Here is a 20,668-nt window from a genome sequence, read left to right as displayed (position 1 = left end):
GGAGTACTTCACAAAAGAGAGAGAACTCACAGCCTGTGCTGGGCTTGTCGCCCTGTGTGGGAATGTCTTTCCTTGTTTCACACTCAATGTGTATCCTTTGTTATTCTTATGTATATCTGTGATACAGCCCTTAGACAAACCCACTACTATATCTGCCCCTGAGATGAGGGAACAGGGGCCTTTGTTCTGTGACACAAGAGGGATGCATACAGGCCAATGGTTGGCCACAGGGGATCAACACCCTCCACTGAAGCTGATCTTGCTCTGCTCTTCTCTGTGTGAATAAGGTGTTGTTCCTTTCAGTGCTTGACTGTGTTGTGCTTTCCGTGGTGACTGTGATACCAAATGGCAGTAGGTAGAAGTGCTTCGACTTCTGATAATGGGTAACAGATGCTACTTGTTCTACCTCTATTCAGAGAGGAGAAAAGGAAATGCCAATGTGAGTGGATTGCCATTAGCAGTGGGGTGGGTGGTGAACTTGGAGAGTAGGCAGAGGTCATTATCACGCAGACTGTAGTAGGGCATGGTGAGGTGACTGGATTTCATCAAAGTGTGTTGGAAAATTATATTTGAGAGTTTTAAGCAGGAAAATTACCTTCACCTGATTGAATTTTTGAACGACTACCATTGGCTGTGTGTAAAAAAGGGGCTAAAAGAAGAAGCACATAAATTATTTAGGAGACTGTATCCCAGTCATACTAGTAGGTGTTAGCCTTTTCTGTTGAGCACACAATATCAGAAGGAATTACATTTGTCTACTTACATGGGAAAATTTATATTGCATGACAGTAAATTACAACTAACATGAGTGAGCACTCATTCACTTTGTGATATGGCACTATTGTAAGAGCTCTGTGTATATTATCTTATTTAATCCATGCTCAACCTGAGGTAGATGCTATTATTATCCCATTTGATAGCTAAGAAATCAGACACGCAAAAAAATCATGTAATTTTCTCAAAGTCATTGATGTTAGTAAGTGGCAAAGCCAGGATTTAAACCAAAAATAAAAATAATAAAATTTTTTAAATTGGGCTCCAGAGCCTGTTCTTTCAATTGAGGCTGATTGTTGGCAAATGATGGGCATTTATCAGGAGAGAATAAATGTGATTTCAACTTAATAAACAAAGTTGTGGGGCGCCTGGGTGGCTTAGTCACTTAAGTGTCCATCTGACTTCAGCTCAGGTCATGAGCTCCTGGTTCACGAGTTCAAGCTCCACATTGGGCTCTGTACTGACAGCTCGGAGCTTGGATCCTGCTTCAGATGTTGTGTCTTCTCTCTCCACCCCACCCCCGCTCATGCTCTGTCTCTCTCTCTCTCTCTCTCTCAAAAACAAACATAAAAAAAACTTAAAATTACATAAATACAAACCAAAAAAAAAGTGCAAAAAAGGTGATTTTTAACTTTCTAACTCTTAGAAACAAGTGAAATTTAAAAATGTTATTTCTCTTTTTAAATTTTTTTAATGTTTATTTATTTTTGAGAGAGAGAGAGAGACAGACAGACAGACAGAGTGTGAGCAGGGGAGGGGCAGAGAGAGAGGGAGACACAGAATCTGAAACAGGCTCCAGGCTCTGAGCTGTCAGCACAGAGCCTGACGCAGGGCTCGAACTCACAGACTGTGAGATCATGACCTGAGCCGAAGTCGGACGCTTAACTGACTGAGCCACCCAGGTGCCCCTAAAAATGTTATTTCTCAAAGTAGATTTATAAAAATAGATTTTTAAAAAAAATATGTGTCAGCAACTTGAAAAATGACTGCTGATTTACTTAACTTGGGTAAAAATTAGTACTTTTCTAAGTAAACAAACTTTAAACTACATTTCTTGTCAAGCTAATATAAACAAATGTAATACATAAAAAATATATTATAAACAATCTTAAAAGACATAATTTATTTCTCACATTGCCACTCTGGGACCACAACATTCCAAACTTAATTTTTTTTTTTTTTTTTTTAATTAAGATAAGAGTTGTTGAGAATGACAAGAGAGTTAATGCTTGAGTAATGGTTTTGGCTTCACTTGCCTTCTTTTTGCCTAGATAGGTACATTTTTTTCCATGCCATTCTCTTTGGTTCTTGGTGTAGATTATATCACCCACATCCTTAGCAGCTGATAAAGAGGTGGAGAATTAAAGGCTATCAAATTGTCACCGAGCACCAATTCCATTAGATTTCCCTTCTACAGCATACGCTTTTCTAGAGAAACAAGCATCATTATATAATTAATGATCACTCTTTGTTCTTATATAATTCTGTACTTTTAGAGAATACATTATACTTTGGATATATGTTCCTATGTTATGATTTTATTAGTATATGCATTATAAACCTCATGGAGCCAGAGATAATATCTGCTTTTTTTTTTTTTCTGGATATCCACAGCAGCACGGTGTTATATTGAGTAATGGATTTCAAAACCAAAAATTAATGAATAACTAAGAAAGTGGTCAGACAGAATACAGGTAACTAAACGCTGGCATGGGTGAGGCAGTGTCAGAGAAATGGTTTTGAGTTTTAAGTCCGTGACAGGGAATTATCTGTAACCAATTTAGACAGGAAGATTAGGGGAAGCAATGTAGGATAAGGGCTAGATGGATAACAACACCCAACTATATACTTCAGGGGCATGTATCCGGATATCATAAAGCCAGGGAGAGATGTAACTCAACAAAGAACTTTGACAGATAAGAAACGACTAATTAATAGCTTGAATTAAGAAGCTATTAATTATGGTTAAAGCTAAAATGTAGAATTCCTACCACATTAAATGAAATCCAACCAATAAATATTCACAGATTAACATGTGCCCAGAACTTTGCTAAATTGTGTGGAAACTACATACATAAGATTTGCTTCTGGACTTCAAGAATGCCATAATCATGTATGAAAGATAGAAACAGCATCTGTAAACATATAGGAACATGTAAAGTCAGACTGAAGGAATCTAAACCCATAGGAATTTACCATAATAAATGAGATTTAGTCTGATGGTGCATCAATAAAACCAACAGCCAATTTATTAAGGTAGAAAAAGCCCATAATTACTTTGTTTGAGACCATATTCATATTACAAGAATTAATATATGAGGTCAGAAACTGAATGTTACAGTGAAATGTTAGGTTCAACAAATTTTTTCTAAATATAAGGTGTGATTGAACAAATATTTATACACTAATTATTTCCCATAATTTGGAGTAATATAATTTAATTTTCAAAATATCATAATTTTAAAAAGATAATATAAAGATTAATGCATTTAGGTTTACTTGTTAAATTAAAACTTTGCTTTAGGGGCACCTGGGTGGCTCAGACGGTTAAGTGTCTGACTTTGGCTCAGGTCACAATCTCATGGTTCATGAATTTGAACCCCAAGTCGGGCTCTGTGTTGACAGTGTGGAGCCTGGAGCCTGCTTCAGATTCTCTGTCTCCCTCTCTCTCTGACGGTCCCACACTTGAGTTCTCTCTCTCTCTCTCTCACACTCTCTCTCTCTCTCTCAAAAATAAACAAAAAAAAACTGTACCTTAAATTTTGACTATTTTAAAAACCATATTACAGCTACCATATATAGATTTGTAGCTTTGTTATACACCATATAGTGCACATATTCCAAATGTTTCAACTGAAATTCTACTTGTTACAAGCTATTTTTCCTGTGCATTTTTCCTATTATTCCTGTGCTGTTTCTCCTGTGCTATTTTTTCTATGGCTCCTTTGCATCAATTTAAATCATAAAAACGACAAAAGTATAACATGTAAAGTACTCATCATTTAGATTATGGGATTAATTTTTCTAGGAATGCAACATAAATCATATTTTTCTCAATGAAAAAATATAATTTGGTTCAGCTTAAGATAAATGTGTGGGAAAAATAAATTAATCTTATACAGAGTATATCTATGTGGAAAGGAAAGGAATCATTGGCATGAATTCTGCTTTGGTGCATCTATATCCTTAGTGCCAACCTCTGCCTGACTTTGTACTGATGTATACTTAGGACTAGGTAATATAGTAGACACAAAAAATACTGTTTTATTTTTTAATTTTTAAAATTTTTTAATGTTTGTTTATTTTTGACAGAGAGAGAGAGAAAGAGTGAGCATGAGTGGGAGAGGGGCAGAGAGAGAGGGAGACACAGAATCTGAAACAGGCTCCAGGCTCTGAGCTGTCAGCACAGAGCCCGACGCAGGGCTTGAACCCACGAACCGTGAGATCATGACCTGAGCTGAAGTCGGATGCTCAACTGACTGAGCCACCCAGGCGCCCCTCAAAATACTTAAAAATTAATTATTATTATTTTATTTTAGAGAGAGAGCAAGAGAGAGCAAGCAGGGCAGAGGGGCAGAGGGAGAGAGAGAATCTTAAGCAGGATCCATGCTTAGTACAGGACTTGCTCTCAGGACCCTGGGAATATAATTAACATTCAGCACAGATTATAACAATACAGGTTAAGGACTTACAAAAATATAAACATATATGTAAACATAATTCAAATTAAGACACAGAGCATTGCCAGTACCCAAAAGTCTCTCTTCTGCCCACCTCCAGGTAATATGCTCAGCCTCTTCCACAAAGCTAATGACAACAATGAATAAAAGTGGTTTAAGAAATAAGATAAAGTCTAGGTTTTCATAAATGACAACATAACTGTCCCCAAACTATTTGCCTTACCAATTTGAAATGCTACATGTGTTAGTTAGTATCCTTTTAGTAGCTATTATTTTAAATGCGTTTGTTTCTAGTATCAAATACTGCATTTATTAATTAATCAATTTAAAAATATTTTAATGTATGTTTTGGAAAATCTTCATTCATAAGTCCTTTTACAGATGTCTGAGTGTTCCTGTACAATGAAGAATCTCACTGAAATTTGTTAAACAAATAAAAAAGTATGAAGTTTTTATCATTGTCTAATAAATGTATAAATGTGGATTAGATTCATTAAAAGGAACATCAATTTCTTTTCCAAATCCCCCTAATACTAACCTTACATATTAAATTTTTTTCATGTGCTTCAACATTGTGTAGCTTGTTTCACTTACACTGTTTAGACTTTTATTATATTTATTTTTAGAAATTTTAAACTTGGATTTTACTTCAGATGAGATTTCTTACTGCCATTTTATTTTCAAGCTAGTTATTGTTGCTATCTCAGAAAATTATAAGCAGTTAATAATTGGAGTTTTAATTAATTCTAATAGTTTTAAAATTACTTAATGAATAAATGGGATTAAGTTAATAACTTTTATCAACTGAATAAATGACATTGATTTTTAAAGGAAACTTGATGCCCATCATGAAATATACACAAAAAATACCATAGTCTAGGAACAATACTCCTTCTGTCATATGCCTCATTATCTTCATTCATGCTGTTGGTTAACATCTCACTAAAACTCTGAAGGTTGAGATCAGAAAACACAACATTTTCATATTTCTCAGTAACATTCCTCTTTAGCTATCTAGTAAACATCCTTTTTAGTGATCTAAAACCACTTTTTGTGTGTTCAGATATGAGTAGAAAGTTTGAACAAAAACATTTAAGAGAGAAGTAAATTTCAAGTAAGACTAGAGAGAGTTAAAGGGTGGAATGGATTAGAAGTTGTCTGGTCAAATGAATTAAGTCAGTGCTCTGAGAATTTAGAGATGAGAGATCTGACTTGGATTGGATAACTGCTCCAAGTTGAATGCCCTGGGAAGCAGACTGTGAGATGGAGAGTAATGTGAAAAAAGTTTATTAAGGGATGCCTTGGTGGCTCAATCGGTTAAGCATCCAACTTCAGCTCAGGTCATGATCTCGCTGTCTGTGAGTTTAAGGCCCCCGTCGGGCTCTGTGCTTACAGCTCAGAGCCTGGAGCCTGCTTCAGATTCTGTGTCTCCCTCTCTCTCTGCCCCTCCCCCACTCATGCTCTGTCTCTCTTGCTCTCAAAAATAAATAAAACATAAAAAAGTTAAAAAAAATGTTTATTAAGGGGTCTTCTTAGGATCAACACAGGAAGAAGAAGAAGAAGAAGAAGAAGAAGAAGAAGAAGAAGAAGAAGAAGAAGAAGAAGAAAGAGGAGGAGGAGGAGGGGGGGAAGGAGGAGGAGGAGAATGAAGGAGGGGGAGATGGAGAAGGAGAAGAAGAAAGCAGGAATGGCAGAAAGAAGTTGGCTGTACCATAGTTACAACAAAGATCTCAGCTGATCCCAGCAACACATCTGTGGCTGGGATGGTTACTTTGTTGTCACAAGAGGGTGTATCTTTTTTTTTTTAATTTAAATCCAAGTTAGTTAACATATAGTGTAATAATGATTTCAGGAATAGAAATCATTTACATACAACACCCAGTGCTCATCCCAAGTGCTCTCCCTAATGCCCATCACCTATTTAAACCATCCCCCAACCCAATACCCTGCCAGCAACCCTCAGTTTGTGCTCTGTATTTAGGAGTCTCTTATGGTTTGTCTCCCTCTCTGTTTTTATCTTATTTTTGCTTCCCTTCCCCTTCATCTGTTTTGTTTCTTAAATTCCACATATGAGTGAAATCATACAATATTTATCTTTCTCTGATTTCGCTTAGCATAATACAGTCTAGTTCCATATTGTTACAAATGGCAAGACTTCATTCTTTTTAATCACTAATATTCCACTGTGTGTGTATATAAATATAAATATAGATATAGATATAAATAGATATAAATATATATATTTATACATATATATATATATATATACACACATATGTATACACACACACACACATACACACATCACATCTTCTTTATCCACTCTCCACTCATCAGTTGATGAAAGGTTGGGCTCTTTCTATACTTTGGCTATTGTTGATAGTGCTGCTATAAACACTGGGGTGCATGTACCCCTTTGAGTGTGCATTTTTGTATTCCTTGGATAAATACCTAGTAGTGCAACTGCTGGGTCATAGGGTAGTTCTATTTTTAATTTTTTGAGGAACCTCCATACTGTTCTCCAGAGTGGCTGCACCAGTTTGCATTCCCACCATCAGTGTAAAAGTGTTCCCCTTTCTCCGCATCCTTGCCAACATCTGTTGTTTCCTGAGTTGTTAATGTTAGCCACTCTGACTGGTGTGAGGTGGTATCTCAATATAGTTTTGATTTGTATTTCCCTGATGGTGAGTGATGTTGAGCATCTTTTCATGTGTCTGTTAGCCATCTGGACATCTTATTTGGAAAAGTGTCTATTCATATCTTTTGCCCATTTCTTCACTGAATTATTTGTTTTTGGGTGTTGAGTTTGAAAAGTTCTTTACAGATTTTGGATATTAACCAACAGGATGTATCTTTGTATGACTTTATGAAAGAGTCTTTGGATGAAACCTGCCCCAGGAAAAGGGGCTTGCCCATGGCTTTTGGCAAGGCTGCTCTCTACAGATGAGGGAAATTTCTAATCAGAGCTGACAACTAAAGGCTGTTTGCTAGCAGCAAGTGCAACAGCTGTGGGAATTAAGTTCATCAGTACCAAAAGCGGATCTGAGCAGGACATTGCAGCCTCCACTAGAATAACTTCTTTGTCATCATGGAAAGCCAAATAGATCCTAGAAGAAGAAGTCAAATAGATGTCTAGAAGGTAGATTCTTTAAACCATAGACTAGAGATCCCACATCATTTCCCAGCAAATAAACTGCTAAGTAGACATTTTGTAAGCACCTAGAATGGAGAGTGGTAACTGAGAACTAGAATGTCATATTAACTCATTTCTATTTCCTCTGAATCAAAGAGCCTAAATTGTGCCAAACAGGAAACTTAGGGTTATAAGCAATAGCAAACCCAATATAAAATAAACCATATTTTCCATCTGAAAAGTAAAAAAAAAAAATATATATATATATATTTGTACATAACTATATAAGTACATATATAGAAAAGGAAATGTTTGCAAATTGCATGCATGTGTGTGGTTTTGTGTGTGTATCAGCCAAACATTTTGATAAGTCTTTTGCTTCATTCAAAACTGGCAAAACAAAACCTGGATAAGACTGTATGTTGATGGTTCAATGATTAGTTGAATGGCACATTGCCATTTTACAAGAGAAAGTCTTTGATGGCAGAGTCTTGTCTTGTATTCTGTACCATTCAACCATCTTAATAATGGTTTCAAAAAAGGTGTGGCTTGCTTCAAATATTATTGGAGCATATATGCAGTAGGTATAATGTCAGATGATCTATATGCATTATATCATTTAAGAATATAAACACATAGTCATAAAATCTATAGATGATCTAATCCAGAGAGAAATAGCTAATGTATTGGATGGCAGCATGAGAATCCCAGAAGATATTTATCAGCTATTTTCATGCTCTATATTAGACCAGATAAAGTGTAATAATTATAAATCCCAGAATTTGGTTCCCAAAATATCACAAACAAAAGTTAAGATTGATATAAGTAAGAGGGATACATGAAAAAAAATACCAATGTAAGGGATTTCATTGACTGTTTATTCAGTCAGTACAGTAGTATTGTATAAAACAGCTAAAACTATATTGGACATAAACATTTTTTCCATAAATAACACTGCTATTCCTCACTGAGACAGCTCTCCAGATATAAAGTCAAAGCCCTAGGTATGCCATACATGTTAGGACCAAACTTCACTTCACCAGTCCTTCCATGAGCCAATAAATTATCTTTTTGCTCAGTAGTTTGTACTGGTTTACTGTAGCTTGCAGTAATTGATTTCAATCTAGGAGGTAGGATAATGAGGAAACTTATTCCAAATCACCCTAAAAGGTAGGACAAAAATTAATCACTAACATAAAAAAGAGATATAGTAGGATTTAGTTCTCTAGAGGGAATTTTCTAGAATGTAAGCTACATGATTCAAAGAATACTGCCAAATAAGATACTATGTTCTAGGTCACACAGAGTGTTCAGGGAGATGTTAGAACAACTTGAAGATGACTGAAGCATCAGACGGGGAAATATACCAGATAACCTCTGAGGTCCCATCCAATTCTAAAGATCTGTTATTGCAATTAACAATTTTATGATCAAACAATTATTCTGCCTTTAAAAAAGATTATTTAATATATAGACAGTCAAATAGCTATTCTATAACATGCCTTTAAAGTGTCCCTCGAAAATAAAGTGAATGTAAAAATTCAGTGTTATAAAAATGCATAATCATAGTTTAAGCAATTTCTCTTACATTAAGAAGATACATTGCAGACATATGACTCTATTCTCAAAAATTTCCAAAGGTTGAAATGAAAGGAAACCTATGAAAAGGTATAAAATCTCACAAGAGATGATACATTGTGAATGACCAGAATCTTTTGCCCCTAGTGTCTTTAAACAACTGGCAATTTGGAATGAGAAAGCTTCTCATAATCTAATTTGGATTACACAAAACAGATTGTCTATAAAAGCCATACAATAAAAATTCCCCTTCAGCAGAAAACTTTGAGGACATAAAGACCACTTTTCCCCACCTATAAAGTATTGGAGAATTGAATATTAAGGATGAATATTTGCATCCCCTACAGCACCAGCAGGATACCTGCTCAAGATAGATGAATCAAAAGACTTTTTTTTTTCTTTAATTAGAATAAAATTCCCTGGATGGATGGAATGTCCATTACCCTCAAGAGAATCTGGTGGTGGTGAAGATTATGTTGGAGATATTGTATTTTATATCATGTATTTAAATATATTTAAATTTAAACATTCATTTTTCTAATATAGGGTAAAAATATGGTCATTTTAGAAAACCTAAAAAATTAAGAAGTAAATAATAATAAAAATCACCTATGAACAGATGAATACTATTAACATTATGGCACATCTTAAGTCTTCTATAAATTCTATTTTGTGGAGGTGAAACTTCTTAACATACACTTTTTCTTCTTTTTTTTAATCAACTTTATTTCAAAAACACTCTTCAAAGTCATTACATATTCCCACAATTTTAGTGGCAGTATATAATTTCATTCCTTCCTCTTTAGTTCTTAGTTGAAAGAGAATCACAGCTTTCTTTGACTATCTGATGAAAGGATGGACCCCATTCTCAAAAAAATCCAAAGATATATAAAAGTTTAATAATATATCTAGGATGGATGGATCTCCTGGCTTTAGAAGCTCTGGTTTAAAAGAGTTTCTTGTTAGTACTCTGATTTATAATTAGCACAACATAGATCTAGGTGCTACTAAACTTTACTAAGGTAGATTTAGGAATAAATTAAGAAAATTTATTCTGTATAATTTACACATAGTGCATATTCAATGTATTACACTCTTCATTTTTATTTTCACCATTATTTTAAGCATTTATATTTGCCTAACATTCTGAAACATATTCAAATTTGTGTGTATGTGAATATTTCTGGGGAGTAGGTTCATAGCTTTCCATTAAAAATTTGAAGGATTGAGGGGCACCTGGGTGGCTCAGTCAGTTAAGCATCCGACTTCAGCTCAGGTCATGATCTTGCAGTGCAGTTTGTGAGTTTGAGCCCCACGTAGGGCCCTGTGCTGACAGCTTGGAGCCTGGAGCCTGCTTCTGATTCTGTGTCTCCTTCCCTCTCTGCCCCTCCCCCACTCACACTCTATCTCTCTCTGTCTCTCAGAAATAAATAAATGTAAAAAAAAATTGAAGGATCGAGTTTCCTGGGTGACTCAGTTGGCTAAGTGTCTGACTTGACCTCAGGTCATGATCTCACCACTGGTGGGTTCAAGCCCCATGTCAGACTCTGTGCTGACAGCTTGGAGCCTGGAACCTGCTTCAGATTCTGTGTCTCCTTCTCTCTCTTCCCCTCCTCCAACTCGTGCTTGCCTGCTCTCTCTCCTTCAAAAATAAATAAACATTAAAATTTTTTTTTAAATTAAAAGAAAATTTAAAGGATCTTGTTCTCCAAAATAAGAACCCTCTCACTGCAAGAAAAAAACTAAGACTTTTGCAAAGTTTAAGTTTTGCTGCCACAATGATCTTTATTCAATAAAAAGTGTTTCTACCAAAAATGACATCTTTGCTACAAACACAGAAGTACAGCTGGTGTACTTGATAATTCTAGGAGCCTTAGTGTTGTTTACTAATTCAGATTAACTTTATATTCTAAAAACTTTATATTCTAAAAGTAAACAAGAATGTTATGGGGACAGACTTAATTAGACAATAGTTGAAAAACAAATTGTGGATTTATCTTCTTACTCCTGAATCCAGAGTAGAAAAGGGTACAATGTAGCAGGTTGGTAGGGAAAAGTCTGGCAATCTAGTTGGGTACCGGTCATGCTACCTGTTAGCTGTTTAAGAATTTTGGATTTTATTCCTAAGGACAGTGGAGAGTTACTGCAGACCTCTAAGAGGAGTGTGAGGGTTTGTAATTGCTTTACTTAAAGTATCTGCACTAAAATACATTTTGGGGGCTGTATAGGAGTACATGCATTAGTTTCAAGAAAGACCTGGGATCAAAATTCAGCTTTCCTACTGGCAGACCTCATCTGGGTCTTCGTGGCTTCATCTGTAAAATGGGCATGGTGATGTCCAGTGCAGCATGGTTCTACAGTTAAATACTGATAATGCATGCACTGCACTTAGTACTGTGTCTGGTCTGACCCATTGAAAATGTCCAATAAGTGTACCTAATTATTGTTGAGAAAGACAATGACTCAAAAAACTCAAAAAACTAGAAAAAAACCTTTTAGTGCCCCCAGGACTATGATGTAACAAGTATGTGAATAGCTGAAGTGTATTTTAATCTTAAACCTGTGAATTCAAAAGATCATGTTGTATCTGCTTATAATCCTCCAGTCATAGTATGTGACACATAACTCTAATCACTTCTTTTTTCTTTTTTTTCATTTTACCCTAAAAGAATGGATTGAGGAATCTGTGTCTATTTTACCTAATTGCCCTCTAGTTTTTCTCTAGATATTTCAATAGGTTGTATTAAGTCTGGAAGGCATGAGCTGAGTATACAGGCTGTTAAAAATAGAAATATCATATTAGGGAGGTGGGTACACTTATCTAGAAATCTCTGTGAAAGATAGAAAAAAAGGGGCACCTGGGTGGCTCAGTCGGTTCAGCATCCGACTTCAGCTCAGGTCATGATCTCACGGCTCGTGAGTTCAAGCTCTACACTGGGCTCTGTGCCAACAGCTCAGAGCCTGGAGCCTGCTTTGGATTCTGTGTCCCCCTCGCTCTCTGCCCCTAACCCACTCACATTCCGTCTCTGTCTCTCTCAAAAATAATTAAACATTAAAAAAATTTTTAAAAAGAAAGAAAGAAAAGAGGGAGGGAGGGAGGGATGAAAGAAAGAAAGAAAGAAAGAAAGAAAGAAAGAAAGAAAGAAAGAAAAAAGAAAGACCTATGCATTCCTCAATAAAGATGCTCTAAATGGAGACTAAAAATTTGTAATTAATGCCAGATTGCATAAGTGCCAGTTACTTGCAAATCCTTTATCCTGATATGACTGAAACACAACGATGAAAACAGATCTGTAGGGGTTTCTGGGTGGCTCAGTCAGTTAAGGGTCCAACTGGCTCAGGCCACAATCTCATGGTTCAGTGCGTGAGTTAAGGTCCTGTGTTGGGCTCTGTGCTGACAGCTCAGAGCCCAGAGCTGCTTCAGATTCTGTGTCTCCCTCTCTCTCTGTTCTTCCCCAACTCATGCTCTGTCTCTCTCTCTGTCTCTCAAAAATAAATAAACATTAAAAAATTTTTTTAAAGAAAAAAAATTTTTTAAAGAAATAAAAACTGGTATGTAAGAGGAGCAGACAACAAAGAAGCATGCCTTCCAGCACTTGTTAACGAAATTGATCATTCCTTCTGTGGTGCTGCATATTTTTAATCCACTGATTTATCTAAATTTTCCTCCTTACACCTAGGGCTTCCATCAAGGGTTCTATGTTGGGTTGTTAATTTTTTCAAGCCTTCTTCTGCTAGGTACTGAGACACAGGATCAATGTCTGACATACACGGGACACTCAAACACTGTTGTCAAGAATGTTAGCATAGATTAGGCAAAATGTTTGGTAAAAGGATAGAGTGGTAGGCAAGACAAAGTCTTGGCCCTCATAAAACTTACAATCTGCTATGGGGACATATATATTAAAACAATTCCCCCTCAAAATGACTTTTTTGCAATTATGCTAAATATAGTGAAGGACGTTATAGGTTTTGTGGATGGAATATTTGGGAGGCGCCCATTCCAACGGTTCCAGAAGACATTTCTGAGTAAGGAAAATTTTAGCTACAGGTTGCCACCTCTTAACCCCACATGTAGAAACAAGTGATATGTCACAGTGAAGCTGGGTTCCAAGTCATGTGAATATATATATTCATGTGAATATATGTATTCTGAGATCTCAGAACCTATCTAGGAGGGTTATTCATCAGCTAATCAGCTGCCAGGTACAAACATGGACAGAAATATTGCCAGATCCTCATTTTAAAAGAAATTACTGAGGGGAGCCTTGGTGGTTCAGTCAGTTAAGCGTCTGACTCTTGGTTTTGGCTCAGGTCATGATCTTACGGTTTGTGAATTCAAGTCCCACATTGGGCTCTGTGCTGACAGTGCGGAGCCTGCTTGGGATTTTCTCTCTCTCCCTTTCTCTCTCCCTCAAAGTAAATAAATAAACTTCAAAAAATAAAATAAAATAAATTACTGAACAAGGTTCTTCCTGTAAAATCTTGTTTCTAATGCATAAAACACTGCACACTCAACACAGAAGTTGGTAACGTATATATTTAAGTTGATGCTTAAGGGATAAGGTAGGGGCAGGATTGGGTCACATGAAGAGAGAGAAATTCCAAGAAAAGTGAACAGCATTACCAGAAGTCCAGAATGGAAAAGGGCTGTATGCACTCAAGGGTAAGATGTGGTGAGCTGATAGAGGACTGGCAACCGAGCAGGGGCCAAGTGATGCTGCCTAGTTGTAGTTTTAAGAACTTTAGATTTTATTCCTAAGGACAGTGGAGATTTACTGCATAGTCTTGAACAGTGATAACTGCTAGATGCTACTGTGTCAGACCACACGGACAGTTATCTTCCCCAGGAAGTAAACTAGACTCTGCCATTTGGTGTTAGAATTTTAAGACAACACTTCTACTATACACACCACACTTACAAATAATCATAATTATGAAGTTATAAGTTATTAAGACAGAATATAAAATGTCATAGCTGGTATTTAGAGATCACATACCCCAGAACTACCATGTTAACAGATAATGAACAGATCTAAATATATTAAACATATCACACATTTAGAAGCAGGTAGAATTAGAACGCCAGCATCTACTAGCCTCTTTCTCTTTTTCCAAGCCCATCCCAGGCTCTGTATTTTCTCTATATTTAAGAAAAATCTTCTGTACAATGTCATAATATTATCATAGTACTTGCCTATCAAAATTAGCTTTTTCAGACATTCTAAAGAGTGCAATAATCATGAAAACAAACGTGTTGATGAAGAAATAATATACACAGGCTATATATAGGCTATGCATTGACGACATCATTATAACTGATTCATTATGTTTAAACATCTGCATATACACTTACCTTTTACAGCTGCAGGGACACTAGAAAAATATAGTAAAATTTTTGACATTCACTCTTAGCAGAACTATCATTAGTCACTGGAAGACAGCTAATACAAAACTGTTCACTGAAAAGCACATTGGTTTGGGCAGGAAATAATCTTTATCTCCATATTTAATGCTACCCAGGAAAGCTATCTGATTATCTGGTGTCCTATTTATCATAATAGTAATCTTGGTTAATATTTTCCTAGCAAACATTATGGGCTAAATACTTTAATATTTTAATATTAGTTTTTAAAATTAGTTTTAATATTAATTTTTATTAAATATTTTAATAAAATCTTGAGTCTTTAATCATTTCTATAGTCAGAGGATGTATTATTATCACTTTTATTTTATAGACAGGGAAACTGAGAATCAGACAAAAGTTACACAGCTAAGAAGTCTCAGAATTGGGATTTGAACTCAAGCAATGGAGCTCCAGAGATGGTAATAATTAACTGCTACTCTATTTTGCTGTCTTTTCCTCTATTACATGTGAAAAACAGGGGTAATTTAAATGGAGTATATTTAAAGAAAATACAGCTACTTTGGGATTTAAGAAGATAGAGTAATGCGCTTGTTTTCAGATTATATCATGGCTATGATGGAAATTAATTTGGAGAAGACAGAAGTATTGGAAAGACCTTGAAAACTGAATGAACATGATACTCAATATAAAGTAATATGGGTGGCAAAAAGATGGTGTGTCAATCTCATTACAGGCTGGAAGAGATAGCAGAAAAACACAAAACCAACAGTTTAGGATGGCTATGCACTTCTCTCAGGAAAGTGCCTGGGATTTGAGGTCCAGAGGCTCGCAATATAGTTTGGGAACCATCGTTTCCCTACTATTTAATCCTTGTAGCTTGCAATACCTTTGTCTGTTAAATTAAAATATTTTTACCCATTTCACAGCATGACAGTGGGCACTACATGAGATAATCGACATGAAAGACATTTTGGAAACTCTAAAGTGAAATGTTCATGCCTTATTTTACTATTAGCAATTAATTATTTAAAGTATACAGGAAAGTAGTATCAATATGAAGCAAAAAAGAAAAGGAAATTGCCTAAGGAAAGAACATTAATTATTCATATAATGCATGAATATTATAAATATATGTTTAAAATGAAAGTACAGGTGCAAATAATTTATGCCTATAAGCATAGCAAAATGACCAGCCAGATTCACATAGTTTTCTCTTGGTTACAACATTGGAGGGACAGCAGAGCTATCCTCCTGTAGAGTGATAGCTTTTTACATAAATGTAAACATTAAGTATAATTGGCATATGCATACACACACATATGTAAATCTTTTATAGATGCGCATACATGATAAAAATGTGGGTGATTTTAACTGTTTTGTTTTCCTGTATTTTTCAAAAGCTTTATAAAAAAAGAAGGAAAGGTTATATATTATATAAATATCTACTCATGAAGAGTAGAAATACACACATACTTAGATAAGAAGGCACTAACAGCCCTTTAAAAATCTAAATAGATAGGTTAAAAAGGGCAAATGAAAACATTGTTATGAGAGCACGTTTCATTTGCTCAGAGAAATAGAAAGTGATATATTGGAGTAAGCTCAGGATTCACTTGTAAAAATTAATAGGCAACATTCATTAAATACTCTCCATGTGTCAGAAATAGTTATAAACACAGTCACATAAAATCCTTCTACTAATTCTATGACTGTAATACTACGATTATTTCCATTTTACAGTGAAGAAGCTAAGGATAGGAGCAGTTAATTAACTTCTGAAGGTAACCCAGCCTATCAGTGCCAAAACTAGTATCTGCATTTAGGTCTGCCAGAGTCCAAAGACCCCAGTTGATCCAACTTCCTTATTGCTATAATGCTACGGACTGGAGATAACACCAAATACATGAAAGCACACCTTTTGGGGAAAAAGCAAAGAATAAAATAAAATAAAATAAAATAAAATAAAATAAAATAAAAAAGGCTTTTAAAGCAAGGTAAGACTGCTGAAAGAAAAATTTCCTCATCACCATACATCATACACAGTTTGTAGTGTTTAAGCAAGCTCATGGCAGGCCTTTTCAAAAACAAGGGAAATAGCAAAGTCTTTGAGACAAAGCCAGTGAACTATATAAGAACTCCAGAAACACCAGGTATTGGAAAGCATTTCTGCCGCTAAACTCAAACTATAAAGCCTTTGCAGAGATTTGCTTTATGACAGTCACTAAAAGAATGGCTACATGTGGCAAATAGAGCAATGGTTTAAAAAAAAAAAAAGAACAACAAAGCATACTCTTTTTTGTTACACTCTGAGGAAATATGCCAAGTGTAAAGGAGGTAGACAGAAAAACTAGGAGGATTATAGAGCAAAGCAAAGAAAGCAGTAGAGGACTATAAGCAATAAGTAAGCTAGGGAATAAGACACTGGTAATAGCTGCAAAAGTATTTCAGTAACAAGATCACTCCTTAGAAGAAGGCAAGATAAAACAGGGAATTGAGGCTTTTAAAGAAAAGGAAGTAGTAACTCTTTCCTGAAGCAAGTGGGCAAAAAGTAAAGAAGGTGGAGGCCCAACAAATAAATTATACTCATTATTTATGCTTCTGGTTCAAAGGTTAAAACTAGAAAGAAATATACTGAAGATGCTTCCAAGATTTTTATCTTACACATTCTAATCTTAAAAATCTCTTGCTCATGAAAGAGCTTACAGAAAAAAGAAATGTGTGAAGGAGCAAGGATATTGAAAAAATTCAAGTATCATTACAATATAGGAGGTAGAATCTGTCACAGTCTGAATGCAATTGGTCTGAATAAGACATGTCCTTTAGCACTCGAAACGTAAAATTGCATCCTATTTTTTCTACTGAAAGAATTCTACGTTCTCCCGTGGAAACAATTTCTCCCTTTCATAAAACCAAATGTCTGCCACCTATTGGTTCTTTCATATTATCTTTTTGGGCCAGTAGGCTCAGTTATTAAGAGTATCATTAATAATGAGGTCATCTGAAAGATAAGGAGGACAAAGAAGTAATTTCCCCTGGGCCTATTCTGTAAAGATAATCTATAAGTGAATGTGACATTACTGAAACGTTCAAGTCCAACATATCAGTTGAAACAAAGCATAAAACATGGAATGACTGAACATCAGTGGAAGAAAAAAGAAGTAAATGAGATAAATTGACAATGGTAGTAGGCTAGATAGCTCCCATATAATTCAAAAGGATGAATGAGAGAGATTAGATCAAAAGTGGGGGGCATAAATGGGGGAAACTACTGTTTGATAAAAGAAGAAGTATAATAACCATGAAAGAGGGAAGTCCAATGTAGTATTGGGAACCTACTCATGAGAAAGAGGATGAAATAGTCAAGTTGAAGAATATACCACAAGGACTGTAGAAACTGAAAAAGAAAACTTATCCACTTAATAATGAAGGCACACATTTCTCCACACTATCTACCTAGCCTGCATTCATGACAGCACAGTAAGAATTGGGTTACCAAGGTGCATGGGAAGTTACTGAATGGAAAGTAAAGCTGTGTTCAGACTACTATTTCATAGGCTGAAATGAATGGTAGGAACTTCAAGATGCCAGACTGAAAAGACACCTGTGATTGTGGCTGATGTAGTCAACCCTATTCCCTCTGCAGGTATCCAGAACAAATGACTGGTTCCCCTTTGAGAATGAATTTCAAGGGTCTCAAATCAGGTCAGTGTTGAGTGCAATGCCAAGCTCCTGATGCTTTTAGGGGCAACCAAAATGGAGTAAGAGAAAATAAAAGTCATTCAATTGCTATCACTTAGGTCTAGAGCACGAAGAACTTCAGAGGATGAAGGAGCAAATTGTGACACATGAATCATACTACATAACCCTTCCATGCACTGCTCTAACCCAACCCTTATTCCAAACGGGAGCCTCATGTCCCACTTGGTGTATGGACTTTTGGTGCTCTGCATACAGAGAACTCTCAGAAAACTTACTGCCCTGTATGATACTAGGTAAAAGTAAGACAATGAGGGGGAAGAGCAGGGAGGGAGGGAAGCACTGGGATAGAGAAGGTGTAGTAGTTGAATTATATCCCCCCAAAAGACATGTTCAAATCTCAATCCCCAGTGCCTGTGAATGTTACCTTATTTGGAAATAGGTTTTTTTTTTTGCAGATGTAATTAAGAATAGGCCATACTGGATTAGAGTGGGCCCTAAATCTAATGACTTGGATACAGAGGCACATAGGGAAGAAGGTCATGTGATCATGTAGGCAGAGTGAAACGATGCAGAATATCAAGCCAAGAAATGTTAGGAGTCACTGAAAGCTAAGACGAGGCAAGGAAGGATACTTCCCTAGAGGCTTCCCTTCAGAGGGCATGTAGCCTTCCTGACACCTTAATTTCAGACTTCTGGCCTCCAGCATTGTCAGAGAGTAGATTTCTTTCTTTTTTTTTTAAACCACCCTGTCTGCAGTACTTTGTTATGGCAGTCCTAGGAAACTGATATACAGGGAGAGAGAGGGAGGGAGGACAGACTCATAACAACACAAATGCATTCTACTTCACTTGATCATTAATCTGTCTTTGCTGAAAAGGAATTCATAAACTGTCTTGGTGTAACCTTGACAACAACATCAGTAATGATCATATCAACAGGTTGTTTTGGAACATTTTTGGGTTTTCAAACTAATCACCCATAAAAATGTTTGAGTAGATATCTGCCATCTATGTATACTCATCTATTATGCAATAGACAAATGTTCTAATATACTAACATTTATTAAACATTATAACTAAATTAAAATAGTAATAATGGATAAAATAAAGGAGAACAAGGAAATGTCTTAAATAGAATTATATTTATTAATGATACATAAAATCATTTTTCTCACCAAACTATTCTACAAAATATTATTAATAATAACATTTTCAGGGGTGCCTGGGTGGCTCAGTCAGTTAAGCATCTGACTTTGGGTCAGGTCTCATAGCGTGGGTTCAAGCCTCGCTTCAGGCTCTGTGCTGACAGCTCAGAGCCTAGAGACTGCTTTGGATTCTGTTTTTTTTCTTTCTCTCTCTCTCTCTCTCTTTCTCTCTCTCCCCCACTCAAGCTGTGCCTTTCTCTCTCTCAAACATAAATATATAACAATAATAATAATAATAGCATTTTCAGAGAAAGCAATCAGATTGGATATGCTTTATAATTTTTTTAATCTTGCTTGCACATTTTGTCATAAAGCTTTGAAAAGCCCTGATAAAAATTCACTGTTTTCCAGTATTAAAAATAGGCTAGTGAGTGCCCTCTCCCTTGCTATCTATCAACTGCATTTACAAACCAGGTAGAAGGTGTGTTTTTTCCAGTTTAATCAAAGTGATAAAAATCCATTAAAATTTTCATGTAAAGGATATTGAAAGAGCTTACAAAATTTCAAACCCCTTTCCTGAGCATAAGTATCTAGGTACGAGAATTTTTACAGGTAATATACTTAATGTTAAAAAAAAAACTCACACAATGGTAGAAATATTCCCACACATCTGTTTTTAAAAGCTTTCTCCATTCTATGATTTTCCTCCTAAAGGTAGTAATTTTTCTCACTCACTGTTAAAACATCATTTTTACTGTGAAGATACAAATTAAGCATGACAACAACACAATAGAGATAGCTTCCTTTATGGGAGAAAGCTTTATAAGGTGTGCTTTTAGGGATACTGCAAACAGGACTGATCTCTCCCAATAACAATGAAAAAAAACCCCTTCCACTTAATGGCCAGTCAACATTTGTTAGGGGAAATGCCAAACCCTTTTATTCTAACATAAGCAAGATATGCATATATTCATAAATATGTATGTGTATATCTATCTATATAGGTATATATATATCTATATAAGTAGATAGATATACACACTCATATATATGTGTATATATATACTATATATAGTTTACATATATATTCATATGTATACATATGTATATGAATACATATATACAAGTGTATAGTTATGTATATAAACATATATACTATATACACACTATAGACACATATATATTCTTTTTTTAAATATAAATTCAAGTTAGTTAATATATAGTGAGTATTGATTTCAGAAGTAGTTAATGATTCATCACTTACATATGACACGCAGTGCTTGTCCCAACAA

At 35.4% G+C, this 20,668-nt stretch overlaps 1 long non-coding RNA gene across 1 annotated transcript; it reads left to right on the top strand.

Moving 5' to 3' along the window:
* Positions 1-259: 259 nt before the first annotated feature.
* On the top strand, positions 260-18,235 carry LOC122236406. Its single transcript, XR_006214464.1, has 3 exons — positions 260-439; positions 14,904-14,991; positions 18,177-18,235. It is a non-coding gene; the product is annotated as an uncharacterized LOC122236406 (long non-coding RNA).
* The last annotated feature ends 2,433 nt before the right edge of the window (positions 18,236-20,668 follow it).

This window comes from Panthera tigris, chromosome A2, assembly GCF_018350195.1.
Source record: "Panthera tigris isolate Pti1 chromosome A2, P.tigris_Pti1_mat1.1, whole genome shotgun sequence".
NCBI classification, from domain to species: domain Eukaryota; kingdom Metazoa; phylum Chordata; class Mammalia; order Carnivora; family Felidae; genus Panthera; species Panthera tigris.
This window is presented reverse-complemented; position numbering and strand designations above follow the sequence as displayed.